This window comes from Corapipo altera, unplaced genomic scaffold (genome assembly GCF_003945725.1).
Source record: "Corapipo altera isolate COAL_440 unplaced genomic scaffold, ASM394572v1 112, whole genome shotgun sequence".
In the NCBI taxonomy this organism is placed as follows: Eukaryota; Metazoa; Chordata; class Aves; order Passeriformes; family Pipridae; genus Corapipo; species Corapipo altera.
In genome coordinates, this window is record NW_020884899.1 from 9601787 (window position 1) to 9614230 (window position 12444).

Genomic DNA, 12444 nt, shown 5'->3' on the forward strand with positions numbered 1-12444 from the left:
GGGGACCGGGAATGGGGACGGGGACCGGGAATGGGGATGGGGACCGGGAATGGGGACGGGGATGAGGACCGAGAAGGAGATGGGGACCTGGGAGGGGGACCGGGATCAGGATGGGGACGGGAGATGAGGACGGGGACGGGGATGCGAATGGGAATCAGGGCTGAGACCGGGGATGTGGATAGGGACGGGGACTGAGCCCAGCGGTAGGGGTGGGGCCTGGGTCCGTAGATGGGGTTTGGGAACGGTACCGGGATCGGTGGCGGGACTGGGAGTGGGGCCGGGGCCCGAGGACCTGGACTTGGACCTGGACCGCGACTGGGACCGGGACCGGGACCGCGTCGGGGGACAGAGGACCGGCGGAACGGAGACCGGCGCCGAGACCGACACCGGCACCGGCACTGGCACTGGGACCTGGCGGTTCCTCACGGCCGGGCCGGACTGCCAGGGGAGAGCTGCGGGGAGTGGAATGTCGAGGGTGGAATGTCAGGTGTGGGCTGCCCGCCACGCCTCCTGCCGCTGCCGGTGATACTGCCGTTAATCACGGCTCTTTTAGCGGAGAGGTGCCGGTGGGGCGGTGAGGCTGTCACAGCGGAACACGACAGGCCCGGGGTCTGAGGAGAGGGTGGGCAAGGCTGGTATCCGTGGGCAGCTGGGAGTGCTGGGGGAGATGCTCTGGCTCCCGGGAACACACCATCGAGTTACCATCTCACTGCTGCCAACCCTCCAGCTTCCACCTTATTTCTCTCTACAAATATGTTCTTTAAGCATGTAATATCAGGAAGAAATTCTTCCCTGTGAGGGTGGTGAGGTTCTGGCACAGGTTGTCCAGAGAAGCTGTGGCTGCCCCATCCCTGGAAGTGTTCAAGGCCAGGTTGGATGGGGCTTGGAGCAACCCGGGATAGTGGAAGGTGACCCTGCCCATGGCAGGGGGTTGGAAGGAAATGAGCTTTAAGATCCCTTTCAACTGAAACCATTCTAGGATTCTATGATAATATAACAAGGAGAGATGCAAATCCACACAAAATGAAGCAGGGCACAATCAGGAAAAAAAAAATTCTAGTGCCCAAAGCAGAGAGTAAGTTATATATATTCCTTTAACACGCTTCATGAACTCTTGTACTGCACAAAAGTCAGTAGATCTGGATCTGGATCTCCTGGTACTCTCCAAAGTAAAATTTATCATCTCATTGTAACAACATCTTTTCTATGTTCAGAGAAGAAGAGGAAGGAGGAAACAGATAAAAGATTTGTCAAGATCAGTGTTGATATCTGCATGTACACATTTGTCTTTGAAGGCATGTATTTTCAGGCAAACTATTTTGTGGTAACAGTGGCTGACATTACTGAAGGCACGGGGGTTAGGAATCTAGAAACCCCTGTCTGAAGTCTCAGATACAAATAACATTTATGATAAAGGAAACTTTCAAGTGTAGGGGACACCAACAGTATTTAGGTCTCTAACATGAACTTTCAGGGCTCAGCATTGGACTCTGCTCCAGAGTTTGTCTGTAGACTGATAGATCAGTCTGTTGGACAGGCAAGGTTTCGGATTAATTTTTAGATTGCAGTGATCTCATATTCCTTATATGACCCAAAAGGTAATCACAGCTTCTTCATCTTGCTTATTCATCTCTCTGATTCTTTTTCTCTAGGCTGACATTTCTCTAGGCTGACATCAGTGGAATGGAGGTAATGTGCGTATGACTGATCTTCAGCTTCTGTATCTAAGGAAAGTCTTTCATTCAGGCTGATCTCCAGTTATAAAAGAAATTGTTATGGCTCAGTCTTGGCAGGCTTTAGAAAAACTCCAGCACTTCAAATGCATTCAGTTAATACGCAGAATATTGACTCACTGCTTACTCATGTGACTAGCATTTAAAAGACACTTTCTCATTTTTAAAGGATATTATAAATGATGGTTTAATCCTCACAGCCTGGTGAAGTCAGTTGGCATAATTTCCCCTTACTAATGGAAGAAATTTGTAGGAAAAAGTAAGATATTTATTAGATGTCATTATTGCTTTTAGATTTATTTCAAGGAAGTGCCCCTGTAATTTGTACTGAGGTAACTATTGAAAACTCCCAAAAGTGATGGAAGAACTGACTGTAATCCCAGGTGACCAAGGAAAAAGAGGCTGCTTTAACATTAAGTTACCTATATTCTGTAGTCCACCTGTTCTGAATGACATTTAAAGGAAGTTTGAATTTACCAGTGTATAGGAATAACACTTGGGCACAGCAGCTCAGCATTACTGATGATGAGGGGTACTGATCCTCAAGTTAGATTTTACAGACTTCGCTGACAACATCTCTCTTGGGACTGCTTAAAGGAAAAGATCACACATTCCAGCCTAGTGAAGGAATGAGTGCATCCTTTTCTAGATATTATTCAACCTGGATGTCCCAGTTTGCAAATGTTTTTTATGCGTTGTCAGTTCGAGAAAAGTTGCAGATGGAAGCACAGCAAACTTGTCTAACTGAGAACAAGGAAAGCAGAAAGTGAGTCTTTCCCTATGGGGCACCAGGAGATGCAAGGAGACAAGGACAGTAAGGAAATTGAAGAAGGGAACAAATCTCCTCAAGATCAGCCTTTTGATAAGTTGGAGTTTGTACCTGTGAAGTTGTCAGTTTGATATGACACACATTTACTAGTTATTTGATTGTATTACTTCGTGGAAGTAATACACAACTGCATCATATGTGTACCCTGAAACATGTCCAGATATGAGGAACCCCCATGTTACAGAAAGCAGATATTTTTGAACAGAAAAAAACCGTTATAGTAAGTGGTTATGCTGTGACAATGAACCTGACTTTTTGCTTGACCATGATGTGGCCATGTAGCCTAAAAACGGAGTTTGATGGACAATTGCAATGATTTCTGCAGCTATATTACTCTAGGAGTGTTTGAATAATTTGTCTTTAACTGAAAATGCTTTTATGCTTTTCTTCATAAGCTTGTGTCGAAACCAGTCCTGTGTTTACAGCTCTCTCATTATTTAAACAGTGAATGCAGCGTGTCCCATCAAAGGGAAACAGCTGTATTGTTCTGGTGGAACATACACATGGCCAAACTAAGAGGTGACTCCCTCGCTTGTTGAACTTGGAGGTTTCCCATTTTATTTACATTTGTTGCAGAATTCCAGCCGTAATCTCAGATGTAATTGGAAAACATCCTTTACCACCCTGATTTTGTTTCCTTCTTTGTTGTACTGTCCTAGCTGTGATGGTTACATGTATACTCAGAGGCTATGGTAGAAGAGAATTTAAAGTTCATTGTGTTGCCCCCAAATCTTTGATTTCATATGTATATTTTACTCAGGATTAAAGGGTATCTTTCTCATATTTTGTTAGAAGTACCATAGGAATATATTACTGAGAGAAGCTTACTATGAGCTAAAACTTACTGTTTATAAATAATGACAAAATATGGAAAATTAGGACAAAATTTAATGACAGGGCTCCACCACCCTATAGTACATAAGCACAGAAGGAGTTGTATGAAAACTGGGGTTACAGTATCTAGAAAAAATTCCTTTGCAGTTGTTGCATGAATAAAGAGTGTCTGTGAGCCTGCATGAATCCCAGCTCCTTCATTTAGAAGGGAAGAATACTCTTTTTTTTCTGATTGATGTCAGTGGTTTGGGATTAGGCACCTAATGTAGTTGGATCTCATGATTATAAGAAGAGCTTCTGTCCTATCTGCCAGATGAACAGAAACACTCTCCACAGGCTGCAGGGTAGATGCTTTTTTTTTTATAGACTTGAATTTGACTAACAGAAGAGTCGGCAAAGCAATTGGTGATGTCTTGCAGGAAATCTCATCACCCAATGGAGACAAGAAGGTGACTTCCTGGGAAGAAGTATCTTGTCCCTGTACCCCTAGACATACTAAACATTGACAAGAGGAACATGTTTACAAAGGTTTCCCTAATCTTATGTTTTGGATGGACAAGGCACTTGCTGCTTAGTATAGCTGGCTATTTGGGCAGAGAATCTCTTCACTATCTGAGGAAAGAATATCTGAGATATTTCGGAACCCAGCTTTTGTATAGTATTGCAAAGAATTAATTTAGGTTTTCTGGAATGACTTTATCTTTCCTTCCTTCCTTCCTTGCATCCCATGTCCCACCCAGTCTCATCCAGTTTCCTGCTTCTGGTTTATTTATAGCCAGACGTAATAGGTGGGTTTTAAAGAAGTGCCTCGGGACCAGATAGCACAAATCCCTCTGAATTATTGAAAAGCACATTTTTTATATGTATATATTGATGTTTGGTTGCTTTTAGCAGAGGGGGTTAAAAACATTTGTATAGTGAAAAACTATGTAACCCTCCTGCAAAGTACAGTTGCAATGACAGCTAACAAAGTAGATGCACAGATGCTTTTGACTGCTTGGGTAGCTGTGCAGCCTCACACAAAACAAAGATTGTAGCAAACACAGTCTTGTGAGTCTGTTCACAAGCACCAGCTGACAGATTCCTGCAATATACTTTTAGACTTCATCTATAGTAGGAATTTTTGCTACCTTCACAGCTTTTGGCTTGCACGAAAGGAGATTTGTGCTGGGGCAACCGCCAAGGCCAAGCCTGCTGTCAGCAGTGATTTGCAAAGAGGCAGTTTACCCTGTTTTCAAGCTGGGACTCGTGCACTCTAGTAATCATAATTACAATATTTAGCTCTAATACAGTGCTTTTAAGATGGGTATCTTAAAACCTTATGAGGGACAGAGGGATATCATTAGCTCCTCAACATGTATTAATTTTTGTAACTGCTACAAACTGTCATGGGGCTGAAGAAGAAGGGAAGAAGAAGGTGAACAGATCTTGTGGTGTTGCTGTGTCTCCTCCAGCCAGTCTGTCCCTGTTGTTATTCCAGCATCCAAAGGGAACAGGAGCTGAACCATGACCGTTTTCCTGCAGCAGAAGCTGAGTACCCGCTGACCTCCTGAATACAAAAATGAAGTTTCATACTGTTTCCTTTGAATGGAAGCAGCATGACGTGAGTGTGGAAAGAGTGGAACAGTATGTTAAGGGAAACACAACTGAAAGGAGAGAACAGCTGACTCCAAGGGCTGAGCAGATCTGCCCCCTCTGCTTCACTGTGTAGGTTTGTTTTCAGCTCTTCAACTCAGACCGTCTTGTGGGTCTCACAACACATCTCCACAGCTCTGGGCTAGAAAATGAAACAATTGCAAGGAGATTGTTCATTCTTCCTGAAACAAGCTACACAGGCTGTGGGAAATGACAGCTAAGGGTGAACTTTAAAACAACCTGAAAGCACTTAGATACAGAAATGCAGAGTGAAGCCATTCAATAGAGTTAGATTTGGAAGAGAGCCCTGAAAAAACCTGCAGTTATGACTAATCCATTTTTAACGTGTGTGGTTGTAGGTAAAATCACTTCTTCAAAAGATCGTTTCTCTCCCTGTTATGGTTACAGTTCTTTACTGTCCTTTTAGATAAATGACGTGTTGACATGTGAGTTCAGTTACAGATGAACTGCGAGGACAGAATTATTTCTGATGCTGGAGAGGCTCTGGCTGAGCTGCTTGTGAAGGGGAGAAAAGAGACAAACAGGATATTCAGTGTCAAGCTGCAGCAGCACCCTGAGAGACCCACCGAGAGGCAAACGCTTGAATGCTCACTCTCTCCTTCAGCCAAGTTAGCTGAGGAAACCTGACATAATTGTAGACTGTAGAGCTCCAATTATGCAGGGACAAACTCATGCAGTGACATTTTAGAAATGAAATAATCTGAAATGGAAACTTCTTGTTGCACTGAACAAGTCTGTGAGACACCACATGGTTTTACAGGATAGCCTTTGGGTGCATTTATTCTCAAATTGTTCCAGCCTTGCTTTCTGGTCCCTTTGCAGGGATCCCCTAGTTCTGTGGCACAGAGGCACTGATGTTAGCACGCTGCTACAGGGAGACGTGGTGTGACACTGTGAGGTCCACAGCTGATGTGATGCCAACACAACATTCACAGACTCTGCAGTCTCACAATCAGTAGAGCTGTGAATAGGAGTGTGAATTCAGTGCAAACAAGCAAGAGGCCGTGGAGGGGAGCAACGTGGAGGCTGTTTAGGCAGGTAGAAGACTGTACAGTGAATCCAACACTGGTGAGATATGCTCAACTTAAAGACTACCTCAGCCTAACTAAGGGCAGTGTTGACAGAGCTTGTAGTAACACGCAGTATTGTGAGGGTGAAGGCTGTCCTCTGTGCTGTGTGAGTGTATCTGATATCCAGAAACAAAAGCAGTTGGCGTTTCCCTGGTGTATGCTGAGATGTGGTGCAATGTGATAGAGCAACAGGGAACTCCTTGCTGGCTTTTTGCCCTATGCAGATTCCTTTTGAATTAGGTTGACCTTTAAAGCAAGACCTACTTCTTCTGCTTCTTATTGTCTAAATTCTGCATTGGAGCCTGAGAAAAAAGTCTGTGAATCTTGGAGGATTTTTTTAAAGCTCTGATTAGTGAAACAAATTAGGTTGGAAGGAGTCTGAGGAGAGAATGGCCAAATGGAAACCATTTTACAGATCTAGTGCCTTTTATTTTTTATTTTACTCTGTTCCACAGCAATACTGGCCTGAGTGGTGCTAGGCTTAAATCAGCACAAAAAATGATTTGTGTCAAAGAAGACTGGTCCACAACCCTCTCCTGTTGTTAAAAGGCACCTCTGCCTCCTGGTCAAAACAGCACCTTGTTTGCCCTCAGTGATTTGGAAACCCAAAGCTGTGTTCCTGCTGCCAGGGTTCTGTACTAGAGCACTGCAACTGCTTGGCACCAGCAGCCCCATGCAGGAGTTTGGAGGTGAGAAACGTGAAAGTCAATATCCTGACTAAAAATCTGGAGGTATTTAGGCAGAGGGGCTGTGATTGAAGAACCTCTTCCCCTTTTCGAATTTCTTTAACATTACCATTGCTTCAGTTGCATTTTCACATGTTTTCTCCATTTCTTATTCTGGCAGATTCTGGCATTTCGTGCAGATTATTAAGCGCTGATCGAAGGGCAGCTGAAACTGGAACTCAGCTCTGGGTGAGAGGCAGCAGCTCCTGGGCCAGTGAGAGGCCTCATTGTGGTGCTTCGGGACCTGCAGGTGGGACTGCAGGAGGGGTGGAAGCATGTGAATATTTTTGGTTTAAACACAAGGCTTAATTTTTCAGAAATATGAAGAGGTTCTTCAAGGTTGTGAGAGCCTAAAGCCTTGGATTTCTCCTGCCTCATCTGCCTGCTGGCACGAACAACCCTGTTGTCCCATTTACAGTGTGTTTGATCTCTCAGTGACTCATTCCAAGGCTTGCTATCTGCACCAGCAAGGTGCTTCAGGGTTGAGTCGCACCCATGTATCAGCTCTGTTACTGTACCCTGTTATCAGCTACTCCTTTCACTCCTGCGGTGCTCCCGGCCTTTGATCTGTTCCTGAACTGCAGCAACAGCTTTCCTTGTTTTTTAATGCTTCATTACACTGTACAGAACCATCATCACTCCCCAAATGCTGCAATCTCTGCTACCTATGTGCTGCACTCATAAGTACATCCAGGCTTTTTCTTGAAAGCATGAAATAAACTCTCATTCCCCTCAATCCTCAAATAATCATAATGGAAATCAGTTTACTGCGAGATGGCAATTTCCATCAGACACTATATGGAGGTATAATGATATGGTTAATTATTCCCTTCTCCCTGTTGCATTTAGCTGCTGCTTTTAAAAATCTGTGGAGCGGGGGCTGTTTACTCCATCTGTATAGCAGCTGGTGCTGTGGGCTCTGACTGGTCTGTAAATCCTGATGTTATTGAGCAGTTCTGAATCCTGTCCTCCAGCAGAAGTCCTCTTTTGCTGGCCAGGATAGGTCCTGTTTAATTCGAGGCTAATTCTGTCAAAGTTAGAGACCCCAGTGGAAAGAAAGGTGCTCTGTGTGCAGGAGGACTGAAAGAGCTTTCTGTGTTCTACACATTTTTTTTTTACAGTGGCAAGTGGGTAAAAGCAGAGACACACAATAATTTAAAATGTATTTGCTTAAAACCAGCTGAATTCATAGTAGTGTTGGAAGAAACCAGCAGCAGCATTTGAGCTGGTTCTGCTGGGGATGGTGCTTATCAGATGACCCAGCAAAACCTCCCTGTAGGAAGGCTTGTAGGATTTGGGTCAGAAGTTCCAGCATAACAAGCACATGTCTCTCACAGCTTTCAGAGCAGTCAGTTCCTGCTGATGAGGTGCAGATCAGTGATCCAGCTCGTTTTGTCCATTCCCTCAGGGGTGGGCCTTGGCTAGGCTGCGGGGTGGAGGACAGAAAGACGTGTTTGCTGCACTAAGTCTTGTAATAGAGAGAAGGAAGGAAGGCTGTGGTTACCTACATGTTTGTCTGCTCATGGGGTCCAGCCAAATGGCATTGCCCATGTCTGCAACACTGGGAATCCTGACCACAGTGTGTTGATCCTATGCGATTTAATAGTAACACATCACTTTCCTTACACTGGCCATGTTGGGCTTGTTTTGTTTATGCCTTGAAACCTCTCTTCTCCCCCACACTGTGATCTGTGCCAAAGCGGCAAGTTAAAAGCTCTGCCTAGTGTGTGGGCAGGAGAAGGGTCACAGCCTGGTGCGTAAAATGTGTGAGATGTGGTACAGGTTTGAGGGGAGGATGAGGTGCGGACAAGAGGTGCCAGTCGTGTGCTCCGTTCATGACTTGCCCAGCCTGTTTCACAGACTTGTAGTTACTGATCCTTGACTATGTTTCAGGCCTGGCCTACAGTCGCTAATTGTCAGTGTCCTGGGGCTTCTCCCAGGTTTTAATTGTCCCTATTAGTATGATGGATATTGGAAATAAGGACACACTGGAGAAAGGTAGTAGTGTTATTGCTGCTGCCATTGTCATTGCTGGGGCTGCCATTAAAGCTGCTTACTGGCATTTGTCCTCCTGTGAAGTGTGTAGGTGAGCTATTTATAAATGAGCAGAGAGATCCTACATCTCTAGCTTGTGCTCAGATTTAAGGGTTAATCCCTACCAGGAGGTAAGAATCTGTCCAGGACTGCAAAGCAGGTTAGAGGCAGTTGGAAATAATCCACTCCTTCTGAGCCTCAGCACTGTCTGTATTTCTGGGGGCTGGCAGGGGTGTGGAGAAGCAGCATACTGTTTCCCCATTAGCTCTCCCTGTTCCAGCGTGAGCTCCCTTCTTCAGGGCGGAGAGAGGCAGTTTTCCTGCTGCACAGCCCCCTCTCCTGTCCTCTGCTTCCTCTACACAGCAGATGCACTCAGCTCTTTCCTGGGCTGCATTCAGTTTCAGTCTTCTCTTGCTTTTACTTTTCCTTTCTGGAGTGGATTCAACCTGGTGTGCAGGAGGGAATGGCCTTTTCCTGGAGCAGTCCAGTCCCAGACACACAGTAATTAGTCTCTGTACTTCTCAAAAATTCTTCTGAAAGTAGATACAGCCACTTGCTTTCATTATTCCTTTCCTATGAGGTGTAAATTGCCTCACCTTATAAAACATGCAGGTTCCTGAACAACAAGATTAATATAGTTGGATTTCAAGTGCAATTATTATCTTTTACTTTTCCACGTGTAGATTTACTGATGACTAGCTTGACTCCCAGATTTTAAAAAGTTGAGGAAAATTACCTACCTTTGAGGCCTGCACCTCAATCTCCAGGGCTGCCCAAAAGGCTCAAGTAGGATTAGGCAGACATGGATGCACTCCAGATGGATAGCAGGAGCCTAATTGCTGTAAGAAACAAGGTTAATGTGATGTGGTTGTAGTGAAGAAATGAGGCTTCCTTGAGAGCTCCTGGCTTGCTGGCTGGATCTGTAGGACACACTGCCCTCTCTTGGTCCTAGGTGGGCTCTGGGTCTGAGATGAGGAACTTGACTTTCCTGAGTATCCTGGTGGCCAAGGGATTGCTACTGGAACCTGATATGTCCTGTGGTTTATAAACTCAGCTAGAGCTATAGACTTTGTAGGTGATTCCAACATTCCCTCTGGAAGCTTGCGACAGGATTTATATGGAGCTTCAGGACTGCTTGAAATCAATTGTGAGAACAGTAACCTATGAGTGATTTTATTATTGTATGCAGGAAAGTGATATAAGAAACCACAGAAATCTGCTAGACTGGTTCTTGAACACGTGGTGAAAGACTTTAATCTGTTTTTGCTTGTGAATGGGAGTTTTATGTAAATGTTGACAAATCATAATTATGACATAAACATTTCAGGGAATTCACACTTCCAGATTCAATGGAGTTGTGGGAGCAATCTAGGAACAGAGACTTGTTTGAGAGAGACATCTCTGACTTGATCTCAGTGGTTCCCTTTGGGGGTTACACTCACTCAGAGCCTGTCCCTGATGCTACCTGAGTGATTCAGTGTGAGGCTGAGCTCTGCACTTCTCCATACAGGTTATACAAACAAGTGGGATGTAATGGTTCCACATTGTCCCATGTCTGCTACATGTTGTTATTGTTGCTGCCCTTGTGTGGTTTATGTTTATGTACTGGCAGTGTTTGGCATTGTGTTCAACCTTTTTCATGTGCTGGAGAACCTCATAAATCTGCTCTATCTGCTTTTTGGATTCCTGAAATTTCATGTTACAGCAAGATGGAGGAGTGATTGTATTCTTATGTTTTATCTTATATCAAAACAATTATTTTCAGCAAGAAAATCCACTGTGACTTGGAAGTGCATGTGCTCATGGCACGTACTCTTGGAGGAGCAGCAGTAGGAAACAGGCAGTGCTTGGGTCAGAACAGCCGGTGTCCTGGGGCTGCACAAGTTGATGGATATCTCCCCTTTAATCTATATTCACATGGAGCCACAGAGGTAGTTCTGAAAAAGAAAGAAAGAAAAAAGATAACAAAAGATACTGTGATTCCACATCTCATCTATCTTACCTGTCTTACTCAAGAGGTCATGTCCCCTCACTGTACACTCCCCATGTGTGTTGCAAATCACCCTGTGTGCCTGTAGCTCTGTCTCTACACCATCCCAGTGCTGCCTGCTCTGTGCTATCACTGCCTGGCTCCCCACAGCTGGGAAGACCCCAGGGACTATGTCAACAGCTTGTCGAACCCTGGGTAAAGTCAAAATCTAAACACGTGCACAGGGAATGGGAGAGCTGGGTTTTCTGCATCACAGAAATGGAGCTCGTACACACCTCCCAGGGACTGCCTGAAATCACGAGCTGCAGGGCAAGGCCTGGGCAGGCTGAGGGAGGGCTCTGGGCACTCCTGCTTCAAAGCAGAGGGGAAGAGCAGGGCAGAGTTACTCACCTGAGAAAGCTTCTTGTGCTCAGACAGGAGGAGCAGGCTCGCTCTCAGTTTGCTTTTGGCAAGTTCCTGAGGAGACATCTGTGTTTTAGGAACCCACTGGACTGGGGCACAGGAACCTGCTCAGTGCTCTACCAGGTCCTCTTTCTTATGATTTTAAAAGGAAAAAGAATCGCTTCTGACCCACAGCACCACACAGGAGGGAGTGCCTGTTCTTGAGCTTTCCCAGCCCCAGATGTAAAGAAGCCTGACAGCACACAGTGTTCAGAGGAAGGGGCATTCAAATGATGTTTCTACTTGCTTGCCTTTGCCAATTTCTACTCCAACAAATATAGTTTTTATTCATAATTCTTACAGATGGAGCTGAGACGCCTCATTTTGGTTTCTGAATCCTGAGAGGCCAGTAGGTTCAAAGAGACATTGTGTTCACATGAAGCTGGTTACCTGACCTGCTCTTGTCCTGTGGCAGCTAAAACACAGCATTAAGTGGGAAAGCCTATACTGGCTAAAAGGGCTCTGCTGGCATTTGCCCCTGTGGTGCTGGGGAACATGAGGCAGCCACAGCCCCAGAACACTGGGTTTTCTCTGTGCTACTCAGAGTGACAACACCCCTGGCATGTGGGTTTAGTGAGCACGAGAGATGCTCCATACCCATTTCTGGAGCTTGCCTTTTCCTCTGGCAGCCCACAGGTTTTCTCAAGCCATGAGCTACACCTGGCATTCTCAGCCTCTGGACAACCACAAAACAGATTATGGTGGGAGGATACCAGGAAGGGGAACTTTTTCATTAAAAGGATCTGCCATCACAGGAAAGAACGACTTCTCTCTCACTAGATCTCCCTATCTGTGCTCCTCCATCCCTCCTTTCTGAGGGATGTGTGTGTCACATCTGTGTTCTAGGAGTTTTGTGACATCTTTTTTTGTGAATCTGCTATGCAGTGAATGCTCACATGTGTTAATGGTCTGCAGGCTGTGTTGTGCCTTTCTTACTCCCATGCTGGTGAGAAAGCAGCTCTCTGAAAGTGGAAAGTTCCTGCCTCCATGCCCAGTCTTGCTGCTTCTTTCCATGGCCTTGTGTGCTCACTGCTGGCAGTAAGCTGCTCCGTGCTGGTACTGTCTGGCTGGGCTAGTGTGAGGTAAAGACACTCTCCAAGTCTGAGATCATTCCAAATCTTCACTTGGTATT

General features: G+C 45.2%; 1 long non-coding RNA gene across 1 annotated transcript; it reads left to right on the forward strand.

Moving 5' to 3' along the window:
• Nucleotides 1-4700: 4700 nt before the first annotated feature.
• LOC113949842 lies at nucleotides 4701-7053 on the forward strand. The gene is made up of 3 exons (XR_003528585.1): nucleotides 4701-5103; nucleotides 6578-6811; nucleotides 6969-7053. It is a non-coding gene; the product is annotated as an uncharacterized LOC113949842 (long non-coding RNA).
• Nucleotides 7054-12444: the final 5391 nt, after the last annotated feature.